The sequence below is a fragment of the Equus quagga genome, chromosome 1 (assembly GCF_021613505.1).
Source record: "Equus quagga isolate Etosha38 chromosome 1, UCLA_HA_Equagga_1.0, whole genome shotgun sequence".
NCBI classification, from domain to species: Eukaryota; Metazoa; Chordata; class Mammalia; order Perissodactyla; family Equidae; genus Equus; species Equus quagga.
This window is the reverse complement of record NC_060267.1, coordinates 91,653,302-91,665,692: the sequence shown is the minus strand read 5'-3', so window position 1 is coordinate 91,665,692 and position 12,391 is coordinate 91,653,302. Positions and strand designations below refer to the sequence as shown.

Here is a 12,391-nt window from a genome sequence, read left to right as displayed (position 1 = left end):
GGCGAACGTGCAGGGCAAGTCTGGCCTGGGGACAGGGACAGTCTGAGCCGGCACTGCATCAGGGGAGGAACTCGACTGTGATACAGGGTCCCGTGGCCCCAGGGTGTGCACCAGCTCTGGGCTCCTCACCCACAGGGGTGTCTTGAGTCTCCCCAAGCACAGCACTTGCTGGATGGTCCCAGTGACCCTTGTGGTAACTCCTGACCAACTTAAACTCTGTTATGGCTCCTTTCTCCCTGGGCGGTGGGGTCAGTCCCCACCACCTAGCTCCCAGGCACACAGGCTCGGGCTGAATGAAGCCTGCAGAGGACTCTGGCTAGCAATCCATTTGCAGTCTGCAAAGAGTTACTGGCCTACCTTATCTTTTGAATATGCAGTTAATTTAGCAAGCAAAAAAAAAAAAGACAATTTCCATACACAGCAGGGGATGGACAGCTGGACAGATGTGCCACATGTAGGCCTCGCTCTCCAAGGTCAAAAGTGACCAGGGACTTGGCAAATAAAAGGAACATATAAGACACATAGCTCTATTTCAGTTTCTCCTTCCTTTTCCACCTCCTAATATTGGTGAATTATCAAGTGAGAAGTACCCTGCAAATGCCACCAAAACCTCCGTTCTGTGTGGTAAAATCCGATTTAGCAGAGAACAGAAATTGGAGACAGCATTTGTATCGGATTGTTCCTTCTAACCAGATCAAAAAGAAGTTTCCAAGGGCCACTGACACATAAACAGAGACAGGTGACAGAATCCGCTGGAAAAACGTGAACCGTAGGGGCCCCAGCACCAGGGGCCAGGGCACTCGGGATGGGTCTGAGCAAATTAAGGGTCCCAGGCAAAGCTCTTGCCAGGAATGAGCCAATAATGCACCAGCCACTCAGTCCTGACCCAGACCACCCCCCACAGGTGTGTCTGTTTTTCAAATTTATACGGGTAACCTTTGTAATCAGTTATCCTTGTAACTAATACACATACAGCATAACAAATTCAAATGATACTAAAGTGTGCAAATCAGTCCAACTCAAAAGGTAACCGCTGTTAACACGGTAGATGCCCTCCGTGCTTGCTTTCTCAGCTAGCATAAACCTATCCACAGTGTCTTCAACTTTCATCTAGACCTGTGGGAAGTTACTACATTATGCTGCAGCTTGCTTTCTTCTCTTATTATGCTCTGGTCATCTTTCCAAGAAAACACATCCTGCTCTGCCTCATTCTTTTTAATGCCTACATGGTATCTCACTGCGTAGCTGCGCCACACTGCTTTCCCACTGCCCGACAAGTAGACACGTAAACTATTTCCAACCGTGCACTACGACAAATAATGCTACGACCGACATGCCAGGACATGTGCCTTTACACACTTGGGCCAGTATTTGAGTACCATCTGATTTTTCTATGAAGCACATTTCTAGTTTGTGACAAAGAACTGAAAGGCAGGAAGAAAGGCGAAGGAAGAGAGAGAGGTGTTTCACGCCCAAAGAAACCAGCAGCGCTGCAGACCCCAGACCTTTAATTAGGTCAATTACTCAGGAGTCGGATGCCCTCCTAGGAGAAAATACCCCGAGGGACACAGAACACAGGCCACTTAAAACAAAAACCCCACTTTCCTCTTCCAACCCCTCCCCGACTGTGGCACTGCCCCCCTTCAACTTTGAGGAGGCAGAAAAGAGGCAACAGTGGCTTCCTCAGAAGCCCCCAAGGAGACTCCTTAGCAACAAACCATTCCGCCTGGATGTAATGCCGCCCTCCAATCGGAGAGAGGAAATACTCCGTCAAGCTGGCTGAATATTAATACAGCTGTGCAGAGGACCCTGCCAACAACCGCTGAGGTGGCTGTCTTTACCACCGGCCCTGCTCAGAGGAGGAAACCAAGGCTGCGAGGTGCAGTAACAGGCCAAGGTCACTCCTTGCTCTTCTCCCTCTACCATATCATCTCAGAGCTGAGCCACGGGCGGTAGTGTGTTTGCTCACACAGACACGGCGCATCAACTCAGCCCCCACAAATTCACCCTCTCTTGGATGAAAGTAAATAAACAAATCCAAATATACTGAAGGCAGAGGGGCTAGAAGGGCTGAGTTGGTTTAAATGACCCAAAACAGAGCCCAAAGGACTCTACCTCAAGAACCTACACCTATTTATTCTCCAAGCCTCCGGCACCAGAGGAAACCCAGGACGATTACAGTCACTGGGCCGCCCAACAGGCAAGACCAGGTCTGAAATAACGACAAAGGACCACCCGAAAATAAGAGCCCGGTGTTCCCCAGGGGCCTTCACAGATGTGCCAACCTGTCATCTCAGTAAGGGAGAAAAGAGGAACATGTGCCCTCAATGCAAATACACTAATATTACTCATTGATTATTTATAATAAACCAACATTACAAAGACCTTACCCACACTAAAAGAACTCTATTCTCCCAACTCCCGGAGCCCTCCCCACTCCTAAACTATCACAGACGGTGCTGCCTCTTTACCCTAACAAGCTCACATCAGAGAGCACACGGCCCACCTTGACCATACCTCAACTCCCATGTCACAACCAAATCCTACAGCTTTCAGATCTTTGGAGAGCAGGCCCTGTAACTAAATCCACTCTTTGCCACCACTAAGTATCACCAACAGGACATTATGATTTGTCCAGGGTGGGCAAAGAATTACAATGGCCTTTTTTTTTTTCTTAAGAGGACAGGAAGGGACCAAAGTGATAGTGCTTGGGAATCATATATAAAATGTCTTTTACTTAACTTTATTTCTATTAAGGTACACCTAAAACATTCCTATCTCCTGCTTCCGGTGGTCACTTGAGGTTTAGAACGTGCATGTTGTTAAAACATTCCCATTAGTGGAAGACAAAATCATTTCAAGACAGCACCCACCTCTTGATATGAAAAAGGGACAGTGGGCAGGAAGGAATGACTTTTATTTTCTATTTTGTGCGCCTCTGGAGTGTTTGGGTTTTTGAAACCAGCCTGTATTGTTACCGTTCCGCTGTTTTTAAGGTCTTGGTCAACTAAGCAATGCAGAAGCAACACCTCACACTGTTTCTGAGCTGACTAGGTGCCATCGTCACCACGACACTATGAGACAGCTCGCATAAACCTCCATCTCCATTCGGCAGGCAAGGAAACAGGCTCAAAGGGGCAAACAAATGAGACCTGCTCAAGGTAGGTTTAAGTGGTGGAAATAAGCACTCCTGTCTGCCTGACACCAAATCAGGACAGCGGTCCGCCTCGTTGAAGAGCCTCCCCGGTACCCAGAACCCACGAACTGCCTTAACATACCTATCTTGATTCCTCCCCAGACGTTTACCTAAAACGTTCCAAGAACAGACAGAATGGACTCAGCATGGGGCAGCAGCCAGTGATCAAATGCTCTTGTTAGGCAGAAAGGGCTCCAATGCACCTGCCCCACGGGGAGGCCCTGGGTGGAGGTGTCTGAGCTCCTGGAGGTGAGGACAGGGCTATGTGATTTGGGTCTAAATCTTCAGCAGGTAGCACAGGGCTTAGCACACAATTAGAAACACCAACATCTAGTAAACAAATGAGCCCCTAGCGTATAAGCCTGCCTCCTCCAAACCCCTAGGCTCTCAGCTGGTGCTGAACCCAGGAAGCATTATTAGCTACTGTTTACTGAGAGCCTGCTTGCCTTGTGCCAGGTACCTTACAAACACTTCAGGGTAGGACCCACTGAATCCTCCCCTCAATTCTAGGAGGAAGGTGTTACTATCACATTTTGCAGACAATGAGAATGGAGACTCCAAAAGATTAAATAATTTTAACCACCCAGCATGCAAGTGGTAGAACCTGGATTTGAAGGCAGCTGACCTCAAAGTCAGGGGCTACTCTCCATCAGGAAAGGAGCAGAGGAGGGGGCAAGGCACTCTCAACTCTCCCAGTGAATTTTCTCTAGGTTCAAACTCACAATAACAAGCCACAAGGGCCAGAGCCGTGTCATCCCCAACGGCATCTCCTCTGGGAACCTACCTCGCTGGAGCACACATCCTTCCCAAGCCCGCCTGATGAAACACCACCCAGGCATTTCCAGGCGCTTCATCTGTGCAGTTGCGCCCCCCCACTAGGTGTGATCTAGAATAACCAGGTGGGGGAAGTCAGGGCCCACAGGCCAAGCGTTTGAGGAGGGGACTGAGCAGATCTGCACAACAGCCATTATCAGGAGACGTAACACAGGACTGGCCTTCAAATAAATTCCGCACAGTCAGAAATATTAATAGCAACAAAACCACCAAGAGCCACGAAATGTGAGCCTCAGAAATCTCCAGAGGGCCTACGGGAGAACTCCAAATGGAGGAGGTCTGTGAATTTTCTCTGCCAGGCTCTCATGTACGAAGGCCGGAAGAAAACATCTATGCCAAGTACCATCATTTCAGCTGATACTGAAAATCAAACTTAGGCCTGGCGACCTGTGCCTTTGTCTACAAACCCCACTTGGCCTCACTATTGAGACGCCCAGGGCTACTCCTTCCAGCCACTTCTGCACTGGAAGACCAGAGAACGCTGTTTCTGATATGCTTGGCCACATTGATCCGAACCAAAATCCTACACTGACTGTGGGAAGCCTGCAACAATCACTGCTCTTGATTTGGGAAATGCGCACACCCAAATGACCCCAGAAGGCTATTCATCCAGAAAAACCCACAGTTCAGAAACACCCGCTCTCATACATAGTGTATATAAATTGACACAAAGTTTTTTGAAGAGGAATTTAGCAGAATTCTTACCAAAACAATCTTTAATGGGCTATTCAGCAAGAGTCTACCCTACAGAAACATACTCTCACACGCTATTATATACAAACTATCTAAGGTTTCTGAAGAGAAATTCGGCAGAATATTACCAAAACTTTGTGATATCCAAAAATTAGAAATAGCCCAAACATCCACCAATACGCAACAGGTTAAATCAAGTATATCCATAAGGCATTCTCTGCAGTCGCTAAAACAGATGACGTAATCTGTCCGTACGGGCTGTCGCAAAGCACACCATGACATTTCATTACGTGAAGAGGGCAGCATGCTTTAGGAAGACTATAAACACGCATGTGCAATAATGTGCATAATTTTTTTCTGGAAGGAATCACAAGAAACTTCTCATACTGGTTTCCTTTCAGAGACACAGGGGAAGAGCCCTTAGACCTTTCAACACAGCTTGAATTTTCTAACTACTTTCTTAAAAATTTCAACTGGGAATATCTGGGCCATGGGATTGTGAGCTATTTTTGTTTTCTTTTTCAGGCACCTCTATATTTTTCTTAAACCTAATAATTTTTAAAACATTAAAAATGTGGCAGATCTATATATATTAATATGGAAAAATGCTCATGATAAATATTCAAAAATGCAAGTTGCCTATAAGAAAGACTAGCATAATTCCATTTTTGTTTTTTAAAAACCCGCCTACAGGGCCGGCCCTGTGGCCGAGTGGTTGGGTTCGCGCTCTCTGCCTCTTCGGCCTGGGGTTTCACTGGTTCGGATCCTGGGTGCGGACGTGGCGCCGCTCAGGCCATGCTGAGGGGGTGTCCCACATGCCACAGCTGGAAGGACCCACAACTCAAGGTGCGCAACTGTGTACCAGGGGGCATTGGGAGAAGGAAAAATTTTTAAAAACCTGCCTACAAAGGGTCATATTTACACGTGCACTGAGAGTCTAGAAGGGTAAACAAAGCAAACTATAGGCAGTGGATACTGCCTGGGAAGCTGGAAGGAAAAGCTTTCATTTTTCTTTGTATGCTTGCTTTTTCTTTTTTTTTTCTTTACGAGTATGAATACTTTTGTAATTAATTTTATATCAAAAAAAAAATTTCCACTTTATGCTTCAGGACAACGTTCCACTCTCCCCAAGTGCTTCCGAACACTCAGCCCATTCAGTCCCCGGACAGGTCGGCCAGGCGGCAGCGGCGGGGCCCCTCCCGGGCAGGCTCGTGTTTTCTGTAGCGCCTGGAACAGAGCGGTTCTTTAAGCTCTGAACTGTATGTAAACACCACCTGCCCGAAAAAGCTCTGGGAGACACAAAGGACCATGGAAAGAGTACTGGAGACGACCTCCTTTTCCCAGCGGGTCCTGCAGCGACCCACCCCATCACTCCACACAAAGAGATGATCCAGAAGTATGCTGGGGGAGTCAACCTGGAATTCTCAGAGCCAAGGTCCTACCTGCCCTCCCCTGGGCTGGCCACTGGCCACACGGGAGCACCTGCATCACGTTGACATCCAAAGGGTTGGGGCGCCCTGGAAAGCGAGCTGACCCACAAGCTCTCTGTGGCCCACACATTTCTGATCCTAAATTAGAAACGTATTTCTAATACTCCAGGGCTGGCACACTATTTTCAAAAGGTGCTTATTTCAAGTCTGCCACATTTTCCAGAAGGCCTTTCCTGACGGCCCCACACCCAGGCTGAGCTAGGCCTGCCTCTCGGTGGGCTCCCACGAGACCCTCCTATGCAGCTCCATCATTCACCCTACACACATTGCTGGAGCACCCTCTCTGTCAGACACAGAGCAGTGAAGGAAGAGGAAGCAACAGCATTCTGCTTCACAGCATACTCTCTCACTCCACTGGGGGAAAAGGACCACTCAATAAATGAAAATAAAACTGTATGTCTCGGTGGTTGCCCACAGACAGATGAAGGGATAAACAAACTGTGATGTCTGTGTGTATGTGTAATGAAATACTATTCAACCTTAAAAAGGAACAGAATTCTGACACATGCTCCAACATGGATGAACCTTGAAAAGATTATGCTAAGTGAAATAAGCCAGACACAAAGACATATACTGGATGACTCCACTCACATGAGGTCCCTAGAGTAGTCAATCTTAAAGACAGCAAGTGGAGGAGCCGGCCCCATGGCCGAGAGGTTAAGTTCCCACGCTCCGCTTTGGCGGCCCAGGGTTTCACTGGTTCGGATCCTGGGTGTGGACCTAGCACCGCGCATCAGGCCACGCTGAGGCGGAGTCCCACATGGCGCAACCAGAAGGACCTGCAACTAGGACATGTGACTATGTACTTGGGGGATTTGGGGAGAGGAAAAAAAAAAAGAAAAGAAAGTGGAACGGTGGGTGCCAAGGCTGGGGCAGGGGGAATGGGGGACTCTTTTTGGTGGGTGCAGAGTTTCAGTTTGGGAAGATGATAAAGTTCTGGAGATGGATGGTGGGTGCACAACACTGTGAATGTACTTAACACGACTGAACAGCATACTTGAAAATGGTTAAAATAGGGCTGGCCCTGTGGCCGAGTGGTTAAGTTCGCGCGCTCTGCTGCAGGCGGCCCAGGGTTTTGTCGGTTCGAGTCCTGGGTGCGGACATGGCACTGCTCATCAAACCACGCTGAGGTGGCGTCCCACATGCCACAACTAGAAGGACCCACAACGAAGAATACACAGCTATGTACCCGGGGGCTTTGGGGAGAAAAAGGAAAAAAATAAAATCTTTAAAAAAAAAAAGTGGTTAAAATAGTAAATCTTCTTATGTATATTTTACCACAATAAAACAATTGTTTTAAAAAACTGTATTTAAAGTTGTCGAAAGAGCTATAAAGAAAAGCAACAGCAGCTAGGAAAGAATCATGGGCGGGTGGTGATGAAGTGAGGTTGCAGGGCTCCTGAAGGAGATGCCTACCTGCTCCCCACTGGACCATGAGCTCCTGAGGAACGCCGTGGGGCATTCACATCTGTGTCCGCAGAACAAGAAATGTTTCAGTCAAGACACTTGTCCAGACTCAAACCTGTAAAAGGAGTACGACTCCAAGCCCCACTCATCAAAGGGCTGAGCCAGGACTGAGACACCCAGAACTTAGGGGTCCATGAAGGAAGTCACCTTGTGCTCAAGGCTGGAGACGAAAGAAACAAGGGCTGAAGGGTGCTGAAGAGAACAGGAGGAGCCTGCACTCCGACCTGGAAATTCCGCTGATGGGAAATAATCAGCAATGTGGACCAAGACGGACATGCAAGAGGCTCCCTAAAGTTCTGTTTATAAGAAAGAAAAATGGGTAACAACAATCTAAATGTCTAATAAGAAAGGATTAAACAAACTATGGCATATCCATATAACAGCAATTATGTGATTACTAAAAAATCAAGTTTTCAATCACTTAGGGAAATACACTATAACATTAAGAGGAACTATAAACTGAATAGTGCATACAGTATTTTTCTAATTTTTTTTTTTAAAGATTTTATCTTTTCCTTTTTCACCCCAAAGCCCCCAGTACATAGTTGTATATTCTTCGTTGTGGGTCCTTCTAGTTGTAGCATGTGGGACGCTGCCTCAGCGTGGTTTGATGAGCAGTGCCATGTCCGCGCCCAGGATTCAAACCAACGAAACACTGGGCCGCCTGCAGCGGAGCGCGCGAACTTAACCACTCGGCCACGGGGCCAGCCCAGTAGTTTTCTAATTTTGAATAAACACATAATCAAAAGAAAGAACTATATCGGTCTTTACCGTAGTTACTTCTTGATAGTGAGGTTACAGGTGATTTGTATTTTTATATTCATCTTCACTCTTTTCAGTATTTTCTAATTTTTTTTCAGTGAAAATGTTACTGTTACGAATGAGGAAAACTTACATGAAGGGCCTTGCACAATACCTGACAAACAGCAGACACTCAAGGAGTATGTGTTGCGTGACAGTGACTTCTAGAAGTAATAAATACTGCTTTTGCAACACCACAACAGGAAAAGGCTGAAGATGGCTTCTCCGAAAGGAGGAAGAAAGGATACAGAGCAGAGCTACAAAACCAGCTGCAGAGGTGGGAGCGGAAGGAAGTAGTCTAGGAGAGAATGTGAAGGACGGCCAGCAACCCAAGATAGACTTCATTTTGCCCACAGACACCTCCTGCTGCCTGAAGAGCTTTACAAACCAACGCGGCTGCTGGCATCTTTCAGAAGCAAGCCAGCCCTCAGCTCAGGTCACACGAAAAAAATCAACAAGCACAGCTAAGAACAACACTCCACCAAGACTTCTGGCTCAACGTCCTAAGACAAGCCTCTGTCCTGGTGTAGAGATGTCCCTCGTGCCACTCACAGACAGAAACAGTGATATCACTGAAAGTAAGGCCCAGGTCTCCAGGCTCCGAGGCGAGGGAGCCCAGTCCAAGCGGCACCTTTTAAACCTAAAAGATTGTCATCAACAATTCTATTTCACCAGAAAGCTCACCATCTCTCATCTCTCTCTCCTATCTCCAGCACCACAGGCAATGCCTTTCTCTCTTTGTCCAAATGACAGACCTAAGCTTCCTCGAGCTATACAAGCCCCCGAAAAAGTCTTAAGAACTCAAGCTAGGATTTGAGAAGAAGCCAGTCCAGTTAGCCCTGACTAAAACATGAGAGCACAATGCCCAACAGATCTCTGCCGGAAACGTCATTTTTCAAGGGGAAGGCACTGCTTTAAAACTGAGTGTAGACAGGCTCTGTTTAACACCTGCCTGCCTATAACAAGATACATACATTTGATAGTAGAGACGCCTCCTTATCAAATTCAGAAATACATGCACTGGCCCACCTGGCCTATTCTGGTTTGAAATAGAAACCAACACAGAAATGATCAATCTTAAATGGTAGAATAACGAGGCATAGAACCAGCACACAGACATTAGCAACATGAGTCAGTACTTTGTGCAAGGCAAAAAAAAATCTTGAAAGTACAATAAAATAACCCTTCAGGAAAAAAAAGGGAACAGAAATTTACAAGAGGGTGGGGGATGGTGAGTGGGCCAACCAAAAGGCATAACAAAAATCCCTTGGCCAGGCCCCAGGCAACTAGACCACGCTGAACTAGTTTTGACTTGCCATTCCTGAAATTCCACTCTCCCGAGGTTTTCTGGCTCTTCCTTCCCCAGGCTCTCTTTGTACCCATTTGGGCTCTGAGGAGACTGGAGAGGCCCCCACAACAGGCTAAGACAAGGCCCCTGGACCATGCAATCAGCCCCGAGATAACTGGAATTCACAGGTAATCAAAAAGCCTGGCGAGAGGGGCAGCCGAGTCATCACCCTCCCTAACCAACAAACAGTCCAGAGCCAGACTGAGCCGGAAGGAAATCCAATAGAAAGGATGGGCAAGATGCGGGAAGCGGGGAAAACTGAAAGGATGACGTGCCCCCGCTAAGATGTCTCAGTCCCACAGCCAGGCCTGGAACCTCCAAGGAGGTTTTAAAAAAACAGAACAGAACAAAGCAAAACCAAGATGGTTGTGGGAACGGCAAAATGAACCAAAACACATATCCCCTCCCCCGCCAGCCTGCAGAACCACTGTAGGTCCAAGCAGAGGGCTCCGGGCCCGTTTACAAACAAGCTCCAGGTTTAGCCCACAGGTAACCGGGGTCTCAGCCCTCACCTGTGGCCAGCCTGGGCTCAGCCCCCCGACCCTTAGCCTCAGTCTTTCCTATGGCCTCCAGTAAACAGCAGACGCCCCGGCCTGGCTGAGCAGCCTAGCTCTTCTAAGCCACTCTGGTGCTTCCAGGCAACTGAGTGGTAGTCGTCATATCAGAACATTAGCTGGGGATAGAATCTGGGGTGGGGAGGTCACAGTCCCAACAACCAGAAATTAGGTCGTTGAAAAAAGATCAGGAATTAGGAGAAAAGAAAACTAAGCAATCAACAAAACCAACACACATTTTCATCACTCTCCTATGGATGGAAGCACTTTGCTACAAATAGTATGTAGAGCTCCCAAGAGCCCCAACAGATACCCAAGGCAAGGCATAATTATTCCCATTTTACAGATGCAGGAGCTGAGGCTCAAAGACTTGCGTAAGGTAACCCAATGAGGACCAGATTCCAGGCTCCAAGAGACACACTTGCCTGAACAAGCAGAGGCTCCCCAAATGATTATTTACCAGTCCCAAAAGAAAGCAGTTATCCTCAAAAGGCAGGCCGCCCTGGGCCTCTGCTGGTTGTCCTGAGTATCTTGTACTGTTCTAGCTCTGCCTTAAACTGAGCAGAACAGCCTCGGAAGGGGCAGGCACCCCAGATGCAAGGACAGAGACCTATTCCCACACAACGCAGATCTGTTTAGTTCTCGAGGGCTCCAAATGCTCCTCTCTCCCATCCTTGCTTCCCCACAGAGGCCCAGCACCGAATAAGCAAGCGCTCAGTGACGTTTTGTGCTTTGAATTCCTTCTCCCCATCCACGCCTCAGCCTAGAACCTGTGGCATCGCAGGATGGCTCAGTCCTATGGGTGGCACCACAAGTGGCTAACTTCCATCCTAGGACTTGCTGGCAGTTACACAAACAGCCGTAGTAGAAACCACCACTGAGCACCAACTGCGTGCCTCCACTACGTCCTTCACCGTCTTCCCTACAAGGTGGAGGATGCAATGTCCCTATTTGTGCCAACGAAGGCTCCCAGAACTCCAAGACGATTTGCACCCCAAAGCCTGGGCCTCCCCGGTCCCACCTTACACCACAGTGCTGTGCACAGACATGCAGCTTTTTGCTGCAGCTGGATCTGGGGAAACCATGCTAAGACTTCAAACAGATGGTTACAAACACCAAACGGGGTGATAATGTATAAAGCCATATAAAACGCACACAAAACCTTAAAGAAAACAAACAAACAAAAATCTCAGGGACAGTTTAACAATCCTGTAAAACCAAAGGCTTCTAAAGGTTTCTCCCAGGCAGCCATTTAGCAAATGACACACTCTGGAGAGCCTCCCCGCCCCCCTTCTCCCACTTCCTTCAAGCTAACCATTCTCTCGAAAAACACCTCCTTGTCTTGCCTAAAGGTGGGCTCGGACTTCCCACGATATTTAGAAAGAGGAAGAAAAGAAAAAAAAGCACCTTCCAATTTTACATAGGCAAATCCGCTCTTCAGAGGCCCCCGATTTCAACAGTGCTGTGTTTCTTACTTAGAAAGGAGGGGGAAGAAAGAAAAACCAAGGAAGGAAAAAAAACCCCATCTGGCAGGCCCTGAGTAGCGACATCCTGTTTATTATTAAACATGTTCAGCAACAGGGCCTTAAGGATTTTGAAAATAATCCTCCGCTCCGAGCACTCAGCCCGCGATCGTCTCGGGCGGCTGTGCCCCCGCCCCCTGCACACAGGCCACCAGCCCCTGACCGCCAACTTCCGCGACACTCGGGGGGACCTGCCCGCCCCGCGCCCCGAAACGCCGCTGCGACGGCCACCGCCAGCCTCCGGCCCGGAGGGTCGCCCGGCCCCGGGATGCCCCTCGGGGCGGCGGGTGTCAAGCATGCAAGGTGGGGGCGGGCGGGACACCGGCCCGGGGAGGAAGGCGGCTCCCCGGCCTCGGGCCCGCCGCCCCCCAGCCCATTGCCGGGCCCCGGCCGCGCGGCGCCCAAGCCCAACCCCGCTGCCCGCGCGCCCGCCCGCCCGAGCCCAGGCCTCGCGGCGCCGCCACAACAATGGCGAGCGGGCCGGG

The 12,391-nt window shown here is 48.7% G+C and overlaps 1 protein-coding gene across 2 annotated transcripts in view; it reads right to left on the bottom strand.

Moving 5' to 3' along the window:
• PRRC2B (proline rich coiled-coil 2B) overlaps positions 1–12,391 on the bottom strand; it is a 92,897-nt gene that overhangs the window by 79,844 nt on the left and 662 nt on the right. The window lies entirely within an intron of this gene.